The sequence below is a fragment of the Lutra lutra genome, chromosome 1 (genome assembly GCF_902655055.1).
Source record: "Lutra lutra chromosome 1, mLutLut1.2, whole genome shotgun sequence".
Classification (NCBI taxonomy): Eukaryota; Metazoa; Chordata; class Mammalia; order Carnivora; family Mustelidae; genus Lutra; species Lutra lutra.
This window is the reverse complement of record NC_062278.1, coordinates 10,133,713-10,160,485: the sequence shown is the minus strand read 5'-3', so window position 1 is coordinate 10,160,485 and position 26,773 is coordinate 10,133,713. Positions and strand designations below refer to the sequence as shown.

The 26,773-nt window shown below is 40.5% G+C and overlaps 1 protein-coding gene across 4 annotated transcripts in view; it reads right to left on the bottom strand.

Annotated features, from left to right (window-relative positions):
* RUNX1 (RUNX family transcription factor 1) overlaps positions 1 to 5,619 on the bottom strand; it is a 263,629-nt gene extending 258,010 nt beyond the window's left edge. The window contains exons 1-3 of one of the 4 annotated variants that reach the window (XM_047720321.1): positions 5,531 to 5,619; positions 2,727 to 2,876; positions 705 to 1,028 (exon numbers count right to left, since the gene is read on the bottom strand). The gene's annotated coding sequence lies outside the window, so the exon portion shown is untranslated. Of the gene's footprint in view, positions 1 to 704; positions 1,029 to 2,726; positions 2,877 to 3,765; positions 3,953 to 5,530 lie in introns of those variants that run through there. The other 3 variants (XM_047720355.1, XM_047720364.1, XM_047720334.1) reach the window with 3 other exon arrangements.
* Positions 5,620 to 26,773: the final 21,154 nt, after the last annotated feature.

The window sequence follows — 26,773 nt, the reverse complement described above, 5'->3', positions numbered from 1 at the left end:
CACTTAGTGAAACTACACCTCTTTCAACTCCAAGATTTTCATCATTATTCGTATCACTCACCCAATGAGTAAATGAGCTTCAGCTCATTTCTCTCTTTTATGGTAAATTGGAAACATTTGGAACAATTAGGTGATTTCACTGCACTTCAAGCTATCACCTGAATGGAGTACTACATTTTTAGTCCATCACTGCCAAAAACACGCTTCTGTGATGCCATGAGGGTAGGGATGCCAGGTTTAGGAAAACAAAACGAAAAATGATGCACCATTAATGCTGAATTTTAGAGAAAGAAAATGAATTAAGTTCTCAGCGTGTCCCAATTAATGCTTGAGGTGTACCTGCAGTAAAGAATTATTCACTGTTTAACTGAAATTCGAACTTAACTGGGTGTCCTGTATTTTATCTGGCAGGCCTCATTGACAGTCAAGATGTGAGATATGCATATGCACGTATCACCCAAGAAGCAGGAAGCTTCGGGGTAAATTTAAGTGTACAGGAAAAGATAATAGAGTACGACAGTGGACTTCAGTCACTGTAGGCTGGAGAGCAGTTCTCTGTTTTTGGTTTATTTTTTTATTTTTATTTTTTCCTTTTCTTCCTTTTTGTTAGTCCTTTCAAGGCCCTGGAGGAGTCTTTAATATCAGGCTCACGGTGCCATTGGTTTGTCCAACAGTAAGATGCAATGGTGGGAAGGATCATTTACCTTGCTTTTCTTCCAAACTGGATTCACCTGCTTTCTAGTCCAGGAGGACTTATGGTGGTATTGTTCTCCCACACTGCTTTTCCAAAGGAGAACCTGGGCGTGCTAATTGCTGGGTGTCAGCGACGTGCCTGGAAATGGACGACAGCTGGGAGCTGAGTGCGTTCTGCAAGGAGAGATTGGGGTTTCCATTGTATAATCTTGCATCCTTCCATCTGCACTGGCTTTTGTTTTGGGTCCCAAGCAATTGGATAGAGCTGAAAACATAAACACCTCCATGCGCTTGCCCCTTATCATTTTCTTTTCATGTTGGTTTAGGAAATATACCTGAGGGACCAAAGACACACAATGAACCCAGCAATTACCAACCACCATGGGCAGGCAGTAAAGGCTCCAACAACAAAGCACCCAAGGTTGGGCTACTGCTGGTCCCTGACTTTCCTTAGGATTATGGGGACGCCTGTCAGTGGCCAGGCTCTGGGTCTGAGTCTAGGACTCCCTGCCACTTCCATCTTGGGACAACTGATTTCCTTCCTGCCAAAGATGGAGAACTCAGGAGTTTTTCTCCTCATTTATTTTGCACAAATAACTGGCACAGATCATGCACGCTGCTGGGAAAATGATTTAATGAAGGGAAAGAAGCAGACTCAACTACATTTGTCATCTATGAGACTTTTTTAAAAAGTTTATTTATTTATTTAGTAATCTCTACTCTCAATTCAGGGCTCAAGCTCACGACCTTGAGATCAAGAGTTGAATGCTCTACGGACAGAGCCAGCCAAGTGCCTCTAAACTGCATATATTTTGACAAATGGCTACATCTATGTAACCCACACCCCTGTCAAGATATAGTACGTTTCTACCACTTCACAGAATTACTTAGAAAATCCCCACCCCACCCCACCCCCATGAGGGAAACTACTGTTCTTATTTTTCTTCACCATAATTTTTGACTGTTCTAGAACTTTATATAAATGGATCATACAGTTTGTACTTTTGTGTCTAGGTTCTTTAGTTGAGTGGATTAGTTCTTTCCTTCTTACACTTGCTGAGTAGTATTGCTCTGTATGGACATACCACAATCTCTTTCATTGTCTGTTGAAGGGCATTTGGGTCGTTTCCAGTTTGAGGCTACTACAAATAATGCTGCTATGAATACATGTTTTTGTGGAATTTATTTTCATTTCTCTTGGATAAATATATAGGAGTGAAATTTCTGGGATAAAGTGTAGGTGATTATCAAAAAGACAGATGACACCAACTTTTTGTGAGGAGTAGAGCCATGTCGCTGATATATTGCTGGGGAATATAAAATGACACAATCTTTGGGGAAAGTTTTGGCTTTGTTAAAATCGACTATGGAATATTTAATTGGAAAATTGTTAAAAGAAAGAGTGGATCTCTCTTTTTCTCCCCTCTAGGAAAGGCTTTGGCAGAAAAATCCCAAAGGGACATTATAAAGAGAAGCCAGAGGGATAGGGGTAGGGAGAGACATTTCAAAACACCATTTCATACCTTAGGGATTGAGTTTTGCCCTCACTCGGCGTGTTTATTGAGAATATTCTGTGAGTCAGGTGCCATTTTAGCGAGCAAGATAGACAAAATGCCTGCCTCCTTACACTTAGGGGTAAGGCCATCTAGAATAGAGGTTATGAACATGAACTGAGTTTGAATACCAGCTCAGCACTTGTTAGTTGTGTGTCCTTGGGCACACAGCCTAACATATCTGTGACTTAGTGTTCTCACCTGAGAAATGGGGATGATACCATTACTTTCTTCATAGGGTTGTTGCAAAATACCAATAATACATATATGTTTTTTACCTCATAGGATTGTTGTGAATAGTAATCTGGTTAATGTCTATAAAGCACTTAGAAAAAGTTTTGGCACATACTGAGTATATGTTAGCTCTTATTGGATGGGAACTTTGTGTTGCTATTTAACACAAAGTTGCTAATTAACACGCTATCTGTGCTATCTGTGGGAGCCTTTGCATAAATGACGGAGAAGGGGAAAAACACTTACCTCTCCAACCTCTCAGGGAAAGATTGAGCAGATGTGATTTTATGTTCATGCTTACTTCCACAAATAGTAAATGACTTAAGAAATTGTTCTTATTTGCCATATTCTAGTTTGGTCCCAGCATATCAAAAGTGTTTCTTCCTTTAAGCAATTCTATAAAATTATCAGAACAGCAATGACAATTACAGATATGTGGAAAACATATTTATCATTACCAAGCTAGAAATCAGAATTATCTTATTGTATGACTGGACTGAATTATTGTCCAGAATATTCTCTAGGTTCCCCTGTGCCTCCCCATCACATATCCCATGGCTTCACTCTTCCTCCTCCCACGGGGTAGGCAATGTCTTGGCTCAGGCTGCTTGTTCAATGGTAAGGAGCAGAGCCAAAACCAAAGGGTGGCTTGCAAACAAGAAGAAGAAGATCCCAATCTCTGTGGTTGTGATTATAGTTGGTGGGCATAATCGAGCCCATACTGACTGACGCATTGGCTCCAAACAAAACAACCTAACTCATTGTTTTCTCTTTCTCTGATGTCAATTATTACTTTTTTTGGTAGTTGGTTGATTATTTTTAGGAAGAGTATACTTTTCATGTACTAAAAAGTAAGGGTTACCTCCAGAACAACCCTTGTTCCCTTACTAAATTATTATGGATCCACCACACATGCATTTATCTAAATTCGCCATTCTTTTAATATTCACTTAACAGATGTTTCATAATCCCCAGTCTATGTTGCTTTCTGGGCTGGGTGCAGGGGGAAGTAGGCAGCAGTTCCCACATGTGTAAGACAGGGAAACAGGGTTCCTGTCCTGGGGGTACTTATTAGAAGAGTGGAAAATTTTCTTTTAAGGCCCATAATATGCTGTGTAAAGTAACACTGTGCTCTACTTCTACCACCATCCTTCAACTTCAAGTGCTGGCCTCTAGTTATAGCATTTTATGAGCTAGTATTGAGTTAGTGGTTACCCTAATTTGTAACATTTATAAGGGTTAAAACTCATATCATATCCCTTGCTCCTTAGCTTTCCAGGCTTACCGTGTGTCTTTAATTAAATTCATCTCTCACCAAATGCCCCTTCTGTTTCCTTAATAATACTAGTCACTCTTATTGGCTACTTAGACCTCTGTAGATTTTCTTGTTGAGGCAGATATCTAGATAATCAAAATCTCTCCAGAGTTTGACACACTATTATCTTGTTGGAGAGGAAGAGAATGACAGAAATATCTAGCTGATAAACACTACAAACATATTTCTGATTTACATAGTGCCTGACCAGAACTTTCTAGATAATGGACTCAGTATTCTACTTTTCTTCCTCATTGTCATCCATTCACACTTGGAATTTTATATGCTCTGGGGCTCAGGAGTAGGGAAGTAAAACTCCTTATACTGGAACGCATCATCACTTTTTCCAGGATCCTAGGTATATCACTTATCTTATTAATTGCCAAATAATTCCATTTTTAATACATTCTAAAATCTTATAATAGATCTGCATTCTAAAACAGATTAACCCAATATTTCAGGTAGACCTGGACAGATGGAATTTTGCTTCTTGACCAAAATAGTAACTAGACTAAAAAGAAATAAAATAATGATTCATTGAACACTGCATCAAAAACTAATGATGTACTATATGTTGGCTATTGAATTTAAATACAAAAAAAAAAAAGACAGACAATAATAATAAGAAGAAATATTTCTTCCTGCTTTGGTGACCATATTTTCACTTGGACAGGTGTTTCTTTACCTAAAAGAAAGAGAAAAGAATGATTCTATTGATTGTAATTTTCAAGTTAATGATCTTTGATAACTTGAATGTACTTTTTTTAAATAGAAAAGTAAAAATATGATAGGAAAACACTGGTTGTTAACTTCACCAATAGTTGAATTCATTGAAAGTTTACTAATTATACTAGCAACTTTCATTAGTTCACTCCTCCCTGTTAAGTGCCTTATACTCATCTGATTCTCAGAAACCTGTACTTATCCCCATTTTACAGATAAGAAAACTGAGGTATAAAGTAGGCAACCAGGGTATTTAGCCTAGGCAGGCTGGCTGCAAATTCTGTGCAAGTAATGACTACATGGTAGTGTCCAGAATATTCCATATCATTACCTTTAATCTTTGTATTTATTCTTTTTTTTTTGTAATTTTAAAATTTTTTTTATAAACATATAATGTATTATCAGCCCCAGGGGTACAGGTCTGTGAATCTCCAGGTTTACACACTTCACAGCACTCACCATAGCACATACCCTCCCCAATGTCCATAACCCCACTACCCTCTCCCTACCCCCCTCCCCCCGGCAATGCTCAGTTTGTTTTGTGAGATTAAGAGTCTCTTATGGTTTGTCTCCCTCCCAATATATTTATTCTTATTCTAAGAATCAGCTAAAATAGGTGAGAGGAGATTTGTTGCAATAGTAATTCAGATTTCACATGCTTTGTAGTTTAGCACTGGGATTACTTGCTAAAGGTTAATAGAAATATTTTCCCTAAAGTTCAGAGGGTCCATAGGATGTGGTACCCAAATTTTATTGTCTTTCTTATCTCTACAATAGGCATTATTTTTAAGGTGTTCAATTATACTACAAAGGGGTCATATGTTCCCTCTGGAGATTTAAATAGCACTTTTGAGGGATAATATAAATTGACAGTGACCAGACCTGTATTTTTGTCCATGTCTTTATGAAAGACAGGATGCATTTAGGTCATTTTAGATCTCATTCAATGAGAAAAGGGGATGATTTAGCAGATAACTAGATTGTCTGTAAAGTGATTCAAAATGACTATTACATTTTTCCTTCCTCCAGATATTCCCAGCACTTTTTAACTACTCATGCAATGAGTATTGTGGACCACGCTAGATTATAGCTCTCAGGGGCCAAGCCTTATCTTCCCTGTCAGACTTTAAACTTCTGAGTGCAAGGGCAGGCCTCATTCATTGCCATGGTTCCTTAAGAACTTAGAATGTGGTAGGGGCCCACCACTTTTTTGTTGACTGGTACATCAGTCATTTATTGCCATAGTCCCACTGAATTAAAAACAGCCAAAAATCCAGAGTGCTTTGAACAATGAACATTTCTGGTTGGTCTCGGTTCTCCAAGTAAGCTTGGTACCTCTTCTGATCTCAGCTGGGCTCCCTCAGGCATCGTTTGTCAGCTGCAGGCTGGCTAGGCAACTTTGCAGATCTTGGCTATTCTCCCACATGTTGGGGGTGGCTAGTCTAGAATAGCTGCCGCTGGGACAGCTGGGCTCTCTTCCATATGGTCTTTCATCCTCCAGGGTGCCCGCTCAGGCAACTTCTTACGGAGAGGAGGTGGCACCGAAGAAAAGCAGGAATGTCTACCGTCTGTGACGTCTAAGCTTGGAATGGGCACATTGTCATGTCTACTGTATTGTATTGGCCAAAGCAAGCCACCAAGCCAGCCCTGATTCAAGGGGTGGGGAAAATGGGCTGGATCTTTTCAGCGGAAGGGCTGCAAACTCACCTTCTAAAGCATGAGTATATAAGGGGGCAGGGGATGTTGAGGAATTGGGGCCAACAGATCTGCCACAACTAGGATAAAATAAAGATGAATCAGAGGTGGTGTCATGAAGTGGGAAGGGGGAAGCAGAGTAGCTGGTTCATTGTCCCTACCCTTTCTATAGCTACGTGACCACAGACTTGCCATGTTACGTCACGTCACATCCTTCATCACAGTTCTGGATCTTCCTAAGGTTGTTGGGAGAATCCAACAGGATATACACACTGAACTGCTTTATAAATTATAAATCTCAATGCATGTGCGAACCGACATTGCTGTCATTTCATTTGAAGTGTGAGAGACTTCTGGTAATTCCAGTTACTGACAGATTCGGAGTAACACCCGCAGAAAAAGTGCAAATCCCCATAAACAACATTTTTCTCACTTTGCTCCAAGACGGCATCTGATGCATTTTGAGAACCGTGTACAAGACCCCTTGGGTGCCCACTCGAAATGCAGAGACATTTTAAACATGCAGCTCTACCCCTTGCCTTCTGGAAGACCAGACATTTGCTCCTGCTCTGGGTGGCTCCCACACAAAAGGAGGGTGGCCCCCAGCAACCCCTCCTTCTGCATTTGTTTCTGCTTGAGGGATTAACAACCTCTTAAAATAAAGTCACAACTTCCCCACTTCCAGATTTTGTGATGTCACTGTGATGGGGGCCTTCCCTCTTCTGCTGCTGGGGATGATTTCATGGTGCTTGTTGAAGTGAGAACTGGTCTTCCACGGTATTGGCAACCGTGTACGTTGGAGTATTTGAATGGATGGATTTCCCCCATCTTGTGGCACTCCTTGTGATTAAAATGGAAATGCGTTTTGCATAAGTGACTTGGAAGGAGTTTTTTCTATACCCCAGTGGTCTGGATGTGTTTAGGAGTCAAATGTGAATGCAAATATTTAACACATTGCGAAAAAAGACATTTAGGGAAAAGAGGACCAAAACTGATTTAATATGCGTGAGGGTCAGCCCACGTTGTTTTTCCACACTTCAAGAACTTGTACTCACCCCATGAGGCCCCTGAGACAAATTGTGGGCATTTAGGGTGCCCGAGAACATGTGGGATCCCAAATGAAAAGACCTAGCTAAGAAGAGAGAAAAGTTAGAATTTGTTGTTTAAGATTTCATTCTCCGAAAGACTTACCACTGCATGTGTAAATCCTAAACCCCAAATTACCTTAGATGACCGGATACATCACATGAACTCTGATGGGATGTGAAACCAGCAAAGACATTTTCCCCCTTCTTCTTGGCGCTGATGGAACTCACATGTTATATGAAGCTCAAGCTGCATTTATTTAAAAGCAAACCCAAGGCAGAGCTGCACTAATTCTGTACATACTATTGTTAATTCCTTTGAAATGGTGCTGCTTCATTCATTTGGGCTGCCTTAAGCCAGGTGGAAAAACCAACTGGCTTTTGCCTTTCTAATGTCCACGCCACTCCCTTTTTCCTGGCCCTGTGTCCTTCTCCTGTCTTGGGACAGCCGCTAGAGATTTGAAGAGGACCTCGGAAGGACAGGTCCTCCATCTTGACTGACTTTGAGGGCCATCATGCTGCTGGGCTGGGATGTCAGGGAGCAAGGGAGAGGGACCCTGGGGGTGATCTGAGAGTAGGCCTCTCTGGCCAACAGCAGCAGCCATGCAGTGGAGGAAAGACAGCACTGTCCTTTTTTCATTAAGTGTATTTATAAACATACTGAACATGAAACATTTTTCCTTTCTTCACAGTGATGGATGATTATATGTCTATGAAATGTTTTCATTTATTTGGCGCCAGGGTAATCAAAATCAGTTGAAACTGTCCCACTGAAGGGAAAGAAAACAAGTGGGCGTGGGACAGCCTGTGTTCCGTCCCTCATGCTTCTCAAGGGTAGTAGCTGGCAGAAGGGCTTGCTTCTCAAGGAACATGCTCTTCAGCTGGTAATTACTCCCAGTCCTGCTCATGGCCGCCGTCCACAGAGGCTGTGGCTCTGCAGCCCTTTCAAAGCACCCTGGAAGCAGTGTGGGAGTGTCAGGCCAGCCTCTGCGTGACTCCGTTTAGGCTGAGAAAGAGCTGGTCCCAGAGAACCTTTGTGAATGAAACGGTCCCCGTGCTTTCATGTCTGCCCTGGCCCGTGTTCTGGGTCAATCATTGTGATCTCCAACATCCTGTTTGAACTGGTGTTTTCCACTGCATACAGACAAAACCATTTCTGTTCTAAGCTCCTAATGACTATACAAAGACAGGCAAGGGAGATTAGGTAGGGAAGCAGGCTTGACCTGCCTGTTGGGGAAAATCCAGAGAACACAGGCCTGCTCCCTTCCTCTGTAGATGGCTACAGATCTCAGATCTTAGGTTTATAAATCCAGCGTGCGCTTGGAAAGGTCACTGGGTTGGCGAATTGATTCAGCCTTACCCCACAGTCTGGTTTTGCTCACTTCTGGTTATCTCTTGGTTTTATGGTTTGTGATACAGACATGTTCACGGACATGGGGGTTAAAAAAATGATTTCCCAGATCTCCAGTCATTACCTTGCAAGGAATTAATTGGAATACTGGAGGATGGAAAGCGCTTTCACTCCTTGAAAAGATGTAAGAATTTTTTTAGTGAATTAAGAGGATTTCTTTATAGTTGTTTTCTTATTAAGGCAAGCGGAGTCCTAACTGGTGTTTTCAAAGTAGGCTCAAAAACTTCCTGGTTCTGAGTTAACAAGGTGCTAAGGGCTTGGAGAAAGGCCTTTCAGAATGTACCTATATGTGGTTTTAAGAAAATTATAATTTCAGTTCTAGTATAGAAACCACAGATCTATCTATAAACACACTGTGTTCTCCATGAGGTCGTGAACTATAGAAAACGAGTGATCTATCCTAGGGCTCCCAAAACTCTGACACTGGGATTCCTGAACACTTCATATTAAGGAGAACAACTGATTGATATACTTCGCCTACAAAGGAGCCAAGATTTTACCTTTGCACTGTGTCAGGGCATGAAAGGAGCACTGTAACTATGAAATCCGACTAAAAATCATAACATTGATACTTTCTCTGCCTGCAGTAGGTAATCAATAGAACTTCCTGTTATTTCTCAAATTCCCATTTTTAGCCGTGCACTTCAGAAATACCTAATTTCTAAAAGTAAGTAAGTTGAAAATCTCAAATAAAAGGGTGCATTATTTAAAATATTTACAATTGCAGGAGGTCTGAGTGGTTCAGTCTGTTAAACATCTGTCTTCAGCTCAGGTTATGATCTCAGGGTCCTGGGATCTAGCCCCGAGTATGGCTCCCTGCTCAGCCGCGAATCTGCTTCTCCCTCTGCCCCTCCCTCTGCTTATGCGCAGTCTCAATCTCTCTCCAAATAAGTGAATAAAATCTTAAAAAACCATAAAGTATTTACAATTGCCTCTGGAATGCTAGGGTAGTTTGAAAAAGACAAATATAGGTGCGGCAGATTTTCCATGCTTCGTATTAACTTTCCATAATTAAAAATTAACCAGTATGATTAAAAATATGTTGGTAGTACTTATAAAAGAAGGTATGAGAAGGACATTCTTAGGCTCAAAAAACGATGGCCTGAGTAATGCTTGAGGTGGTGACCCGGGTTTCAAATGTTTAGCTCTTCAATTACTTGGGGAGAAATCTGTTATTTCACTAAGAGAGGAACTGATTAATTCAGAAACTAGTAGCAACCAACTTCCTCCCAATGAGATAAGATGACATCACCCCAAAGGGCCAAGGCAGTATGCTAAATACAGTTTCAAAATAGCCAGTCGTGTTGGCTGGAATGGAGTGGCCCAGCCAATCAGTTTCACCCATCCTTCACCGTCCAGCCCTGTAACCTCAGCATTCAGAGTCAGGGGGAGCAAAGCCAGGGGCAGCCAGCCAAGTCTTATACAAATCCCTAAGATGCCTTTATCTCCAGATAAATAGATCATGTTAAGGATTTCTGTGGCAGAAATGGATCCCATAGACAGCATAACTTTGGCGTCTTTTTAGCTAATATTTTTCTTTGTAGACAGAGCCAACTGATTTATTTTAGAATGAGCATTTTCTATTTTTATAGGCGTCTCTTCCATTTTACTTAGAATCTTATCTAAAGTGTGAACAAATTCTCAAATGTTTAATATGAACTGAGAAGAGAAAGCCCCTTAATCAGAGTTCAATTAACTGGTTTTGCTTGCCAGCAGATTATATATTTCACGAACACAACCAGCTGTCGCCCCCACTTGCTTAGTTCCAAGAGAGAGAGTTCCGATTCTTCTATTTCTTCCTGTAGCTTTTTCCAGACTCAGCCAAGGATACATACTTCCTCTCATCCACTATCATTCTTACTACAGAATATCCAGTTTCTTTAAATTTATGCAAGGCCTTTCACACTCATACAAGCACACAGTCATCTATGTTTGTGGCATGCTATGTAATTTATGAGGCCCAGTACAAAATGAAAATGTGGGTCTGTTGTTCAAAAAGTATTAAAAATTTCAAGATGGAGGGGGTCCAGGTGGCTCAATCAGTTAAGCGTCCAACTTTGGATTTTGGCTCAGGTCATAATCTCAGTGTTGTGAGATCAAGCCCCATGTTGGGCTCTGTGCTAGGCATGGTACCTGCTTAAGAGTCTCTGTCTCTCTCTCCCTCTGCCTCAATCTCTCTCTCTCTCCCTTTCAAAAAAAAAAAAAAAAGATTTCAAGATGGTGACATCTGAGAACAGGAATCTGTAGGACTGTGTGGGTCTCATGCCCATGAGCCAGCCCTGACCATATCAGTAACCACACTCACACAGGCACATCCCACACACCGTACACAGCAAAGAATGTGCATGGAACAACTAAACTTCTACTTTGTGCTAAAACTTCTCTTTCAGCTCAACACCAATTCTCCATAACTCAGTCCCAATATGTTAGCAAAGAAAACAATGCTTTCTGAAGGTAAGATTTCTATAGCTTACAAAGCAGTTTTGTATGGATTTTCTCCTTTGATCACAAAAATTTTTATCTCCAATCAGCCAATAAGCAAACAGGAAAAGTTACCCAAGGCCACACCACATATTTTTTCTGATTATAAGTGTACTACATAGACAATTCAAGAAATATGAGGGAACAGAAAATATTTATTACTCTCCAAATACCACCAATTAGATAACCACCATGAAAGTTTTGATATTCATTCTTCTAAGTCTAGTTTTTTATGAATCTATATACAAGAGTTTGTGTGGGTTCTTGTATTTTTCCTTAGCTACATTGGGATTATATCATACATACTACTTCTTAATCTTTTGCACTCAGTAATATGACACAGGCTTTTTCTACACCATCAAACTCTCTTAGGAGTTACTCTTCATAGCTGTATAGTATTCCATCATGGTTGGTAAAGAATCCATTCAGGAATAAGTGAGACATGGTAAACATAGAAAAGATGGCCCAATCAGTGATCATTCCTTCTCCTACTGTAAGTCTTTTACTTCTCATAACTGCCTTATAAACCAGCTGTTATTATGTCCATTTTCATAGATAAAGAAACTGAGAGGCTAAGAGTTTAAGTCATTAGCTACAGGCCACATACCTATTAAGCACAGCTGGAATTTGCACCCAGGTGTGAAGGAAGGCATATAATGCAGAACTTGTCATTGCATAATGACAGCTGTACATATTTTGTGTTTTATTCTGTAGAAACATCCTTGGGTTTAAACATCATGTAGAACCTTGGAGATTTTCGAGGTGTGACAGTTTCTTTAGGAAACAACATCTAGGAGAATCAGTGGGACCAAGAGAAGTATCTGGTGACACAGACAAGTAGAGATGACAAGTAATGATCAGGAGCAACCTCTGGGCCAAAGAAATACTGCTCCAGAAATTATTTCCTGGTTCATGGGAATTCTTTTGGTCAACAGAGAGTCAAATTTAAACTAAGCAGAGATGGTTGCATCCTAAAAAGAGTAAATGCAGGAGTGGGAAGTGGGTTGATTTCTGTCTTTAAGGCAGTAGCAATTGGGGTGAATTCCTAAGCCATGTGTCTATTTAACTGGGTTGTTACCCTTGAAGTGAGGATTTAGTACAATTTCAGAAAAACAAAAAATGATGTTCTTTAAATTTCTCAGGAGAGATGGCTTGAGAATGATTTCCCTGGTGTAATACTGCTTACCCTTTTCACTCACCCCCTCTGGCTTAGTCAGCTAGTTTCTCACTGACGTTCTCAGTTCCAGGAGCTGAGTCCCAGAGGGGAATGGAAAAGATTCCTGGCATATACATTATTAGATCAGAAGAATTTCAGGATGAGTAAGAATAGCCTACTACCCTGTGTCTTGACCACAAAAGGATCCCCCAAAAGGGAAGGCGATCAGCAGCTGTGTCACTCTTCTGTGGCTGCTCTAACACATTGCCATGAAGTAGGTGGCTTAGAATGACAAATTTATTCTCGTTGTCCTGGAGGACAGAAGTCCAAAATCAAGGTGTCAGCAGGGCCACACTCCCTCCAAAATTTGTAGGGGAGAATCTTTTCTTGTGTCTTCTGGCTTCTTGGGGCCCCAAACGTCCCTCAGCGTGGAGCTGCTTCTCTCCAGTCTCTGACTCTGTCTTCATGTGGCTTCTCGGTCTTCGTCTGTTCCTCTTCTGTCTCTTGTAAGGACACGTCACTGGATTTAAGATTTAAGTATTTAAGTGTTCAGGATGATCTCATCTGGAGATCCCTAGCAAAGATCCTTGTTCCATACAAGGTCACATTCACAGGGTCTGGGGGTTAGCTCATAGAGGTATCTTTTTAGCAGCCATATGCAACCATCTAAAATGAGATAAGCTTAGGTGTCCAGGTGTCCCTTAGAAAGAGCCACTGAGTCCTCCTGAGCTTAGACTTTGAGTAGGGCCTTCTTTCCTGGATAAAGTGCCTAGAAGGACAGAAGAGCTCAAAGCCAACAAGCTGAGACAGGCCGGCGGGGGAGGGGAGCGGGGGGAAGCCATGCCTGCAGGGAAAGGCCTGTGTAGCAAACACATGTAGGGCCAGGTGGAACTACAGCTACCTCAGCAGATTGAGGCCTGGAAAGACCAAAGACCCAGGCCCCAGTTTCCCAGCCTGTGTCCTGTCCTGGCATGGAGGAACAGCCCTGAACTTTGACTCTGGGCAAGAGGGTACTGCTGGAGAAGGTGAGCTTTCTGTCCCACTCAATGAGAAGACGGTCAAAATAGAAATCAAAGATGGACTTTTTTTTTTTTTTAAACTATGTTAGAGAGGTTTCTACAGAAAAACAGAACCATTAGTGGGGAGAGAGAGAGAGAGTGATTGATTTTAAGGAATTGGCTCATGTGACTGTGGGCCCAGCATGTCAGAAACCTGTAGGGCAGGCCAGCAGGCTGGAGAGTGGGTGAGAGCTGAGGTCACTGTCTTGAGTCCTAATTCCACAAACCAGCAGACTGGAAATGCAGACAGGGTGTCTATGCTACAGTAGTGAGAGAATCCATTCTCTTTGGAAAACCTCAATCTTTGCTCTTAACACCTTCGACTGATTGGGTGGGGCTCACACACAGTATGGAGAAGACTCTGTTTTACTCAAAATCTACTGTTTTAAATGCTAATCACATCCAAAAAAATGCCTTCACACCAACATCTAGCCTGGTGTTTGACTGAACTACTGTACACCATAGCCCAACCACGTCGACACATGAAATTAACAAGCTCATTTATGCTCTGGAGCGTGGACTTGGAATCTAGACTTTTTCTTCAAATATTTCTGAGCACCTGGCAAGGGCACAATACTGCATCATGTGCTGGAGATAGGAGAGTGGATGGGAGAGCTGTGGCCCTGCTGTCAGAGTTCATAGTCCACCCATCAATCTAGACCGAACCAAGGTGGCAGTTACAATACACAGAGGTATGGATAGGCAGTTGAAAGAATACCCACGGGTACTTACTTGAAGTCCTGGAAGTCAGAAAATTTCCTCCAGACTTGGAAGAAAATAGGTGTGAACCAAAGGAAGTGAGGAAGGTAGAAGGACAAACATCTCAGGCAGAGAGAAAGCTTAGAGTGAAAGAAAACCATGGAAAGTTGGAGAAACTGAAATAAAGTCATGATGGCTGGAAAACAGAACGTGAGGTTCATGATCATGGAGAGGAGGCCAGAGGGGTGAGCTTGGGGGGTGGACTGACAAACTTTGTACCTCCACTGAGATGCTATGGGTATCACACCGTACATTAAGAGCACTGGGGAGCCACTGAAGACTGTTCAGCTGGGGAGTAATATGTTCAGACTTACATTTTAAGAAAAGAGCTCTGGCTGTTTTGTCTCTGTGAGTTGGAGGTAGGGATCAGGGCCAGGGCCAACAGTTGTTACAGGATCCCCATGAGGTGTGAGAAAGGCCAGAGTTAGGGTAGTGACAGCAGGTGAACACACAAAGTATTTACAAGAGTACAAGTCAACCAAGATGGTATTTCTTCCATTTACAGATGGCTGTTGGGACTCAGGCAGATCACCAGACAGAAACATTTTTTTAAAGTTGAGGGAAATTGGAAGGGGAGGTGAACCATGAGAGACTATGGACTCTGAAAAACAATCTGAGGGTTTTGAAGGGGCGGGGGGTGGGAGGTTGGGGGAACCAGGTGGTGGGTATTAGAGAGGGCACGGATTGCATGGAGCACTGGGTGCGGTGCAAAAACAATGAATACTCTTACGCTGAAAAGAAATTAAAAAAATATGTATTTATTTGGGGCACCTGGGTGGCTCAGTGGGTTAAAGCCTCTGCCTTCGGCTCAGGTCATGATCCCGGGGTCCTGGGATCAAGCCCTGCATCTGGCTCTCAGCTCAGCAGGGAGCCTGCTTCCTCCTCTCTCTGCCAGCCTCTCTACCTACTTGTGATCTCTGTCTGTCAAATAAATAAAATCTTTAAAAAAATATCTATTTATTTATTTGAGAGAGAAAGAGAGAGAAAGCAAGCATGAGAGGGAGGAGCAGAAAAACAAGGAGAGAGAAACTGAAGCAGACTCTCCTCTGAGCATGGAGCCCCACACTGGGCTCAAAGTGGGGCTCTGTCTCATGACTCTGAGCTCATGCCCTGAGCTGAAACCAAGGGACACTTTACCAACTGTGCCAGCCATGCACCCCATGGAGATACACTTTTGAATTTGTGATCTCATGTGGGGATGGAATTTGACAGGCTTACCACAGTTTAGCATCTCTGATTATCTTTCTACCAGCCTTTCCTCTCTCTCTCTCCTCATTCTTAATTGCTGTGATTAGAATTAGTCCTCTTCCTTTCTCAAATGGTTCACATCTAGTTCAGAGTAAAGTGGCTATTGTTTTTTTTTAAGCTTGTTTATGAATTAACTTATTACCAAAAAGGAAGAGGGGTAGATAATCGTGTCAACGAGATATGTTCTATATTCTTCAATCCTTGCAGGGTTGCTCACATCCTTGGGAGAACCCCCTCCCCATCCCCCCTCCCTTTCTGGATGCTGGAATCTTCCCAGCTTTACCTTGCTTCCGCAGCCCTGGCCTTTCATTGAGAAGATGAAAATTGGAGTGAATTGTAATTGAACGTTATTCAACCTTTCCATATTAAAGTGAACATGAGATCAAATTGTTGGTTTTTCCAAACTTTATGTCATTTTGTATTAGATTACTTTCCTCATGCCAGGACATAGAGCTCATATGAACCCAGAGTGGAAGGAATCTTCAAATTTTGCCAAGTCTATAATGTGAAGAAAAAAAAAAATCTAAGTGAGGTGCATTTGAATGTGAATCAAACCCCAGCTCTGCCTTGGCAACAGGATGAAATGAACTCAGCCCGCACTTGGCATTTGGGTTGCTAATGTCCCGAACTACCCCTCCCAAGCGGTCCGAATTCTACCAAACCAAAGACACGTTTCACCAGATGCTTCCCCCACTCATTTCCAATATGTATGCTTTGTGTGGAATGAAATCCATATGTTTCTTATCCATTTACACTTAAATCATCAAGATGTTACTCAATGATGCCTCTGTGATTTACAGATCTCTTCAGTCTTTTTTTTTAATTTGAAAAAGGAAAATCATATTTTGCAAAGTGTAGACTTGAAACCACAAATTTGTACAATGAAGAAAAATGTGTGTCTGCTGTTTTCCTTCTTTTCTCTTCCAAGCTTCAAAGGAGACATCACCAACTTGCAAACACATGACTTCCAGAAGCATCTATGCCAACTGCTTGTGCCTGAGTCTCTGTGTCTCTCTCATTACTACCGTGGTCTCTTGTCATGGGAAAGTCTGTGTGTGCGGGGAGTGGGGGGCAGAATGAAGAGAGAATAATTTAGAGAGAAATTGGTAAGAAGAGAAAAAAGGAAGGAAGGTACAAAGGGAGGGTAGAAGTAAAAAATTTTAAAACTTGGAGCTTGTGGGAAATAGAGTCAGAAGTGAAGGAAGAGAAAACAGGCTTAAGGAACAGCTTAAGGCAGCCAACTACATAATCCTCCACTTGTTAAAAAGATATTTGTATAGTGCTTTCTATGTACCAGACTCTGGTGAAATAAAGATGGATGCAAATTCTTCAGTGCCTTCCCCATCAAGAGGGCCCATTTCTTCTCCTCTTGAATCAGAGGAGGCACGGAGTTACTTTGCCCAATGCGGTTTCAGTGGAAATGATGCTATGCCAGCTCTGGACTTAGCCTTTAAGAGTACTATTACCTACTGCCTTGGTCTCTAGAACCTAGCTGCCATGCTGAGCCCGGCTGTGGACCAAGTGAGCAGCCCCAGATGACTGCCAGGATCAGCTGCCAGCCTTGTGAGCAGCCATCTTGGATGTCCAGCCCATTCAAGCCTTCAGACATGAAGATTACATTAACATTTCATCACCCCCTTTCTCTGAGAACCAATAAGTTGCTTTTCTGAAAAAAGTCTTGTCAACATTAGTGGCCATAAGTATTTGCTTATACCATGGAGGAGTCTTTAAAAATTTCATGCCATCGTTGGCATGTATAAATGATATATATTCTTCTGGGATGTGACTCTTTTACTTTTAATGACCCCATGTCCCAGTAGCAATCATTTGCACCAAGGTGACCCTATTCAAAAGAACTTTGCCAGTATCTTTGTGTGTGGTTTTTGTATTTATCTAGCTACTAATTGTTATCTATCTATCTATCTATCCATCTATATCACCTATCCATGCATCACAAATCTCAAATTTCACATATATCTCACATATATCTCATACACACATACAGTATTAACACCTCCTATTTTAATTTCGTAGTTCCCTGAATGGATTAACAGATTCAATTATTTCGGCTTTTGATCTATTTTTCTGGAAGCTAGATTTGCTTTGTTCTCTAGATTCATTTTCTTAGACTTTGATGTGAAGCTGGAAGGAATGCATGGGTGACTTCTGAAATATTGACATCCCCCCCTGCATTGCTTCTTACACTTTGCTTTCTTCCCGTTAGTTTTTGAGGGTTAATAATGATAGCTGCCATTTTTTAGTATCAGTATGTGCCAGCAACTATGCGAATAAGATAACATATGTTATCTCATTTAATTGTCATCACGATCCTTAGAGGTTCGTACTATTTTTCTCACTTTACTGTTCTGCTTCGAACAGTAAGCAGAAGTATCTGAAAGTATCTGAAAGTATCTGAAAGAAACTCAGATAATTGCTCAGGGACACAGAGATAGTGATAGAACCAGACTTGAATCCATATTTATCTTATTGGAAATCCATGAGATCATAATATCTTTCTTTCATATATTCTAAAAACAATTCACACAAAGGGATCGATTTGGTCATCCATGCAGTGGTTTCAAAGGTTCTTCAGATACCTTCTGTGCTGAATAGTTTAGTTAAAAATACTAGGTAAAAGGCTAGTAGAAATAAATAGGACATTCTTTGGGCGCCTGGGTGGCTCAGTCAGTTAAGCATCTGCCTTCATCTCTAATCTCAGGTTCTAATCTCAGGGTCCTAAAATTGAGTTCCACATCAGGTTCAGCAGGGAGCCCGCTTCTCCTTCTCCCTCTGCCAGCTGCTCCCCCAGCTTGTGCTCTTTCTCTGTCAAATAAATAAATAAAATCTTTTAAAAAAAATAGGACATTCTTCATATGTATCAAGAGTTTTCTGGGCAAGGATTTGAGTCTTGTTTGGTTTTATCAGTGAAATGGGATTGTAGTTATTTCTTACCTTCCTTGATGTATCAATCAGCACAGGTAGTAACAAATAATCCCACAATCTCAGTGGTTTAAAACAAAGTTAATTTCTTCCATGCTGTTCAGTCTCTGAGGCTTGGATGGGGACTCTGTTTCATGTTGTCATTATTTTCATTCTGGGAGACAGCACTATCTGGAACATTAAATGGTCACAGTGGCAGAAAACAAAGAGCTCTCCAGAGGGTCTCAGTGGGGCAAGGAAATGCTCCAGTCTTAAAGAGGCATATTTTACTTATACTCACAATGCTTTCTTCAGAGCTAGTCATTTCCTACCACTGGGGAGCCAGGAAAGGCAATCTTGCAGAAGGAGAATGTAGCTAGGAGGGGGAGAAATTAGAATATTTGGAAACCAGCATTAGTGACTACCACATTTATGGTAATTTAAGAATTCATAGTTCAATATGTGGAAAGATCTTAAAAACAGAACACATTTTATGCCTGACACGTGTCAGTGTTTTATCAGTGTCATGGGACTCAATTGAGAAATTTGGTAATTTCCAGACTTTTCTTCAAATCCCTTTTCTCCAGACTATCCTAAAGGGAAAAACAATTAATGGGAAGGTGACTGTGAGTCCTATATTCTTTGTTGGTTTTTTTGTTTGTTTGTTTGTTTTGTTTTGTTTTTAATCTTTAGGATAGGGTTCCTGCTAAGGACTAGTTTGAGATAGACCAATCCTGCTGTCAAGAGCAAAGAAAAGCTGGATAGAGCATGGCCATGCACATGTACTTGACTCACACACGTACACATATACACTCAAAGAGTTACAAAATGGACTCGATTTTGGGGTCTTAGATCTCTGAGAGAAAGATAACTCATCGAGGGGAACCTGACATTCTATGCTGATTTCCCCCTAATGTGTCTTCCTAGTCATATCCTGGGCAAAGAGGCTGAGAAAATGAGGCAAGCATAACTCAAGGGCAAAAAGGAAGAGAGTCTGAGCAGAGCTTTTGCTAGTCTCATTGGTCTGGGGGATAAAAATGGATATTCAGTCCCACTAAGGCAATCAGAATGTGAGGGGCCAAAATTTTGGAGAAAATCATAAGCTCAGAGAAGTGAGGCATATACCCTGAGCTGCTTTTCTCCCATTGGTTTTTGTTAATTTTTAAATTGTTTAGGTTGAGAAATAGATAATCCAAATAGCAATCAGTTACTAAGAGAAAACAAACACCACACAGAACTATTAGGTATCTCATGATACTGGAGTAGAAAGAAATTGTAATACAGGGATGTCCAAAGGAATGAAGTCTAGTTAGCAACCCAGTTGGGACCCCCTGAAGTACTATATTTAAGGAGTAAAGAGCAGGCCAGAAATTAAAGAAAGCCTTGCAAAGATGAAAATCCAATTTCAAACCAGCTCAATCCCTCGTTGGATTAAGGGATCTGCTTCCATGTTACCCGTATCCAGGGGGCCAAAGAGAATTCTTTTGAAGTTAGATAAGATCATCCAGAAATTTTATATATTTTTTTCATAAACAATGTTTCAGGTTCAGTAAAAATTACCAGGCATATCAAAAATAGGACCGAGAGAAAGAGAGGAACAAACAGAATCCCCACATAATATTGAGACTTTCAGATGCATATTTAGAGAATATTGTGATGAATATGTTAAACAAAACAGATGACAAGACAGAGAATGTTACCACAGAATTGGAATGTATAACTTCAATGGAAATGGAACTGAATAGGAAATCAGAACATTTAAAAAATATATAATATCTGAAATTAATTATGCAGTAGATATGATTATGAGCAGATTACACAGCTGAAGGGCAGATTAGTTATCTGGAATATTTATCAGTAGAAAATAACCAAACGAATGCAGAGAGAAATTATTATAATCTATTATTTGTGTGTGTGTGTGTGTGTGTGTGTGTGTGTGAAATTGAAAAGGAGATAAATAAATGAAAATAAATACAAATAATAATTTTGATGGATCAGAAGACTTGATACTATTAAAAATGACAATTTCTTTAAATTGAACTTTCAAGTCAATACCACCAAATAAAAATCACAAATAGTTTGTATTTATGTGTGTGGAAATTGACAGGCTGTTATTAAGATGTATGTAAAAATGCAAAATGCCAAGAAGAGCCAAGTTTATGTTCAAGAAGAATAAAATTGGGAAGACTTATAGATCACATTTCAAAATTTATGGTAAAGCTATAATTTTTGAAATGATATGGTATCAGTGCCAAGGAATATAGTTTACATTAGTACAACTTCTTTTGGAAAAGTAGATGAATGGCAAAAAGAGAAAGAGAGAAAGAAGAGAAGAAAAAAAGATAAAATGGAAGCAAAACATCCAGTGGAAGAAGGATGGTCTTTTAAATATCCGTAAGGATATCCCCATTGGAAAAAGTAAATTTCAACCCCTAACTCACTCTATATACACAAATTAACTGTAGTTGGGTTGTAGTTCTAAATGTGAGAGATGAAAGTAAACAGCTTTTGGAGGATAGCATAAGCTAATATCTTTGTGATCTAGGCAAATATTTCTTAACTAGGACATAGAAATATTAACCATTAAGAAAACCATTGACAAATTGGAATGGCATTAAAGTTAAGAACTTCTGTTCCTCCTATGACACTGAAAGTGCATGCCACACAGTGGGAGAACATATCTGTAATACATACATTTGAAGAAGGACCTTTGAGAAATCATTTTTTTAAAAAATTCAGATAACCAAATAGAAAAACAGGAAATTGGAAGGAGAGGTGAACCATGAGAGACTATGGACTCTGAAAAACAATCTGAGGGTTTTGAAGGGGTGGGGGGTGGGAGGTTGGGGGATCCAGGTGGTGGGTATTGGAGAGGGCACGGATTGCATGGAGCACTTGGTGTGGTGCAAAAATAATGAATACTGTTACGCTGAAAAAAAAAAAAAAAAGAAAAACAGGAAGAATTGAACAAATGCTTCAAAACAGAAGCTCTCAGGGCTCCTGGATAGTACAGTCAGTTAGGCATCCAGTTCTTGGTTTCAGCTCAGGTCATGATTTCAGGATCATGAGATTGAGCCCCGTGTAGGGCTCTGCGCTCAGCACAGTCTGTTTAAGACTCTCTCTGTCCCTCCCCACCCCTTGCACACATACTCTCTCTCTCTCTTTCTCTCTCAAATAAATAAATTTTAAAAAGAGAGAGAGAAGCTCTTAACTTGGTGCATATGCCCAGATGCTGAGTTTCAGTGGAGTAGGACAAACGCAAATTAAAGTCACAGGGAATAGTATCACTCACCCACTGAAACGAAGCAAACAAACAAAACTGACAATACCAAGTGTTTTTGAGGATGAGGGGTCATCAGAATTCTCATTTTCCCACACAGTTCGTGGGGGTGTAAATGAGTACTATCACTTTGGAAAAACATTTGGGGGTTATTAATAGAGTTAAAGATATGTGTACCCTTTGGCTAGAAATTGCACTCCTTCTTTGAACATAACCAGATGGGGTAGTAGGAGAATATTCATAGCAGCATATGCTCAAATTCCAATCCACAGGAGAATGAATAAATTGTGTATTCATACAATAGGGTTCTATGTAGCAATGAAAATAAATACATGAATTACTGCTGTGTAAACACATACACACACACAAATGAGTCTCACAAATCAAATATTGACAGATGCAGATACCACAAAAAGCACAAATTCCATGATTCCTTTTATTTCAAGTTCAAAATAAGGCAAACTGAACTCATACTGACAATAGGCAGGTAGCTGCTCCATTAGGGGAGTAGAAGTTGTTGGCTAGGGGCGATGCAGGGGGAGTTTTGGGGTGCTGAAAAATGTTCCATTTCCTGATTTGTATGACAGTTATATGGCTTTGTTCATTTTGTGAAAATGTATGAAGCTTTACTATTGTAATCTGAATGTGGGTTATACTTCAATAAAAATGTTCAGTTAAAAACCCTAAGAACTCTATAGGACAAATACATCCAGTTACTGAAAAACATCATTCTTGTCAGAAAATCTACAATGCTGGATATTGAATGTGGATTCAATTTTAATATTATTGTCATCAAAACCTTTTGCAAAGTAGAGGAGTACTGGATATTTATTTAAATGCCTTCTGTGATACAACCAGTAACATGTCAGAAGTGATAAAGTAAGCTGTAAAATAAGAAAAAAAAAAGAAAAGAAAAAACCCTTCTTATCCTTTTACATTTTTGTTTTGACTTGGCTCTTTCTGGGTGTAAATATGGAAACTAAAAAAGATAAATTTGAGGCCTTTAAAGGAAAATGTTCATTTTAACAATGGAGTCAACTTACTGATTGTACATTTCTGATACATTTCTGTGCTTTGTTATATAATGATCATCATAATAATTCTTTATAATTGTATAACATATTAGTGCTCAAAGCACATGGTCTCAACTTTAATTCTGCCCCACTTTATTTTAAAACACTGAGGCAATTTAATGTTGAATCATCTGCACCATAATTCTGTAAAGTGGGCTGGAAACAATGACTCTACTTCCTTTTAGAGATGAGAAAACCACGATGGAGGAGAAGTTAACCTACTTGTCTAGGATCACACACACATCTTGCAAGGTACAGACAAAGAAGGCCCAGATGCAAATGTTGTAACATTGAGAGATACTGGTGTTTTTCCACTAAGTTCATCTTTTCTTCCTCTCTGCCATGATTTGGGTTAAGAAGGTTTAGGATCATCATTTTCAGGTCGGACTTGGCAGAGATGGACCAGTGACGAAAAAGGAAGTTGTATCACGGAACACAGTTGAACTGAGGTAGCTGAAAAGCTGGATCAAGGCAAACTTGGGAACTTCCCTTCCCATAAGCCAAGACACAGAAAAAAGACAGTCACTGTACATAGTTTTCATTGATTAACAAAAACCAGAATATGAAAAACATATAGAATAAGCTACTGAGAATGCAGTCTCAAATGACGCATTTGTTTCTTAAAAGGTTCTACTGTTTGATGAAACCAAAACTTACAATCTTCTAGTTATTCTAGTTCTGCTTTTCTGGGAAATAACTGGCAGAGCTGCCCCATGGAAATTTTGTGTTTCCTGGGGAAGAGGAGCAGGACAGGGATCATGTGAAGAAAACTTCAACTCTGCATTGAAATCCAGGAGAGCCAGAAAAGACCTCTAGACCTTCAACTGTGTAGCCCTGTGGCTAATCTCAAAAGGCCTTGACTCACTGTCCTTGTAGAGATGTGAACTCCTAATTCCCCATCCCTCCATCTCTGTCTACCCTTAGATGGAATAGGAAATGATAGTACTGTAAATCACATATCTTCTCTGCATTCACTGACTTGGTGATCACAGATAAACTTATGGAGATAGGTTAGGTTCATATTTTAGGTACTTTGGATTAATTCCCCATGAGTGCAAAAAAAATAATTTGACCTGTTGAGCCTATCCTATCCTCCCTTCCTAGACAGTGACTCCTTCCTATCTCCAACCTCTGGTTTTCACTATCACCCATTTGCTCCGGAAACCAGACTGACTTTTCTGCTCTCTCTGATACTTTCCGTTTCCTGACCAGTTTCCATCTCAGGGACTGGAATCCTTCCCTGAAGCCTAGCAGGGTCTTTATTTCCTCCATATTCTTGTAAGTTCCTGTCCCCTCTCTACCTCTTTGATGAACCTTGAGATTGAGGTTTGCATACACAACCATTGTTAGGTTCCTTCTCTGAGACCTTACATTGGAATCCCCTTTGGCAGAGCCACTGCCTATATCAGTTATGATGGCAAGGAATAAGAAGAAATTAATGGTGGCTCATTCAATATAGTCATTTTATTATCTTGCACCATGTTTGAAGGTAGATGGTTTCACCCTTGGTGTAGCAGATGGTTTATGTCCTTAAGGACACAGACTCTTTCTATTCTTTCTTCTCTGGGATTTTGACCAGTTACATTTATGTCTTCAGACTTGTCACCTCATGATCATAAGACAGCTGACGTAGCTCCAGATGACACAGCTCCAGATGACACAGTCTCATTCTAGCTACGCAAGCAGGAAGGAAGGGACTGACACAAAGGCATCCTCCTTGAGAAGTTAGGTTTTGTTTGTTTGTTTGTTTTGTTTTGTTTTGTTTTTATTCAGAATGTGAAGGTCTTCCAGTATACTTCCCTTTGTGTCTCATGGTGGGAAATTAAGACATATTCTTATCTGTAACTGATCACTGATGAAGGGAATTGGGATTACCATGGCTGGTTCAGGCCAATCAAGAGTCATCCTAAATCCAGGATGAGATGCACTTCCTGGGGATGAAGACACCTCTACTGAACATTTTGAAACAAAATTGGGAAGGCACAAATATTGGATAAACATGGAACCATGAAGAACGAGTCTGAGGTGGGGCTTTGTACCACCCAGGCACTCTAGAACCTAGAGAGTGGGTTGAGCTCTTAGTTTTGTCCTTTGACCTTATTATGGGCTGTCATCAGGACAGAATAGACATGGAATGCATGCATGCATCATGTAGGAAAGAATGCGCACGTAGAGGAATAAATGAATGGAATAGGGGTGTACATGCTTTTCTCCCTTATTCGTAACAGACTTACCAGAACTTTCCAGTTTATCCTGGTATTTGCCTTTAGGAAGAGGTGACTTTGAGTTCTGCTGTTGTCATGCATTTTACCATTCTGCCTCCCCTATTTATGATTTAACTCTTCAGCTTCCAGGAAGCATGTCTCTATTATGTTCCTTTTCCTTTTTTTTTTTTTTTAAAGATTTTATTTATTTATTTGACAGACAAAGATCATAAGTAGGCAGAAAGAGGGCAGCGGGGGGAAGCAGGCTCCCTGCTCAGCATGATCCCAGGCCCCTGGGATCATGACCTGAGCCAAAGGCAGAGGCTTTAACCCACTGAGTCACCCAGGCACACCTATGTTCCTTTTTCTTAAGTAGGTTTTCCCTCAACAAATTCTTTCTCTTTCTTCACTGTTTTTCACACTCAGTAGTATTCCTGTCTTCCTGCCACGGTAATGTTTCTTATTTTTTAAAGTCAAGTTCACTATGGTATATTTTAATTATACTAAATGTCACCGTTTTTAGGACCCTGGGATCATGACCTGAGCTGAAAACAGAGGCTTTAACCCACTGAGCCACCCAGGCGCCCCTGCATACAATTTTTTTTTTTTTAATCAGAGTATGGGACTTGCAAATATATTCTTTCAATTTGTTGTGGCATGTCTTTCTGCTTTTATCTTAGTAACTTTTTAAGCACCAAAGTTTTAGTTTTGGTTGGAGGGGAGGGTTGTGGCTGGGGAATGCAAGGTATTTCTCCCTCTTTCCACTTTTTTGGCAATTCTAGCAGGGCCCACATCTCCTGCTGTGGTTCCAGCCTCTATCTCTGAGAATTCCACTGTTTCTCTTTTCCCTTCAACCTTGGGGTAGGAGTGGCTTCTTTTTGTCATCACTGGGTAGTCTGGTCATCAACTTGAATGTTTACCACTTCCAACCTTTTTGCAATTAACTCCCCATTTCAAAGTACCTGAATGTGGGCTCTGTTTTTCTCCCTGTATCCTCACTGAAACAACATTGCTGTTCCACACATCATCTTAAAACACTCTTATACTGCCTTTTTATTGCCTTTTTCAAATTGTCCAAATTCCTCTTTTAGATGCCAAAGGCTTGTAATAATTTGGCTTTTGATAGACCAACATATCACTGTTTTGCAACTTTTCCTGCCACAAATACCTCTACCTTTAGTGCAATGCATGTCCCACTGTTCTTTGACTATATACTCACTCTTCTTTTCTAGACTGTGAGCCAGGGCCATATGTTACTCATGGTTTTTATTCCCATACAGAACAGAAGACCACTGCTCACCAGAGGGAAGAGTGGGTGATGACAGTGTGAGAAATGTCAAGGTATCTCCAAGTGGAGAAAGGCCATTTTTAGACTAGGCTTTAAGTCAGTCAGCAGCTCTTCCAAGACAAGGAGGTTAGAAAGGTCCTCCCTCACCAGCGCACGGAGGATCCTGATGTTAGCAGGAACATCACCCAGAGCTGCAGTGCTCAGAGCAGTTTGGTATGCAGTGTGAATGGAATGTGAAACTTCTTTGCTATTCGTGCTTTATCTTTCCTCCTCCCTCATTTCCCCCACTTATTCCTACACTGTTCACAGACACAGACACACACCCACCCCTTGTTTTCTCTCTTTTCTGCCTAGAAAATGGTATTTACTCCTAAAAATTCAGGTCTTTGTTTTTTGTTTTTGTTTTTCCTTCTGAGAAGCTTTCTGTAGACGGATCAAGCAGAATTAATGGTCCCTTCTTCTGGGCTCCTCTAAGAATGTGTGTACATTCCTTATAAGCACTTAACGAATGTTGACTGTAATTAGCTGTTTGTGTGTCTGTCTCCCTCCCCAGACAGAGGGTCAGTTTTGTTAGGGGTGGGGCCACATCACATGCCTT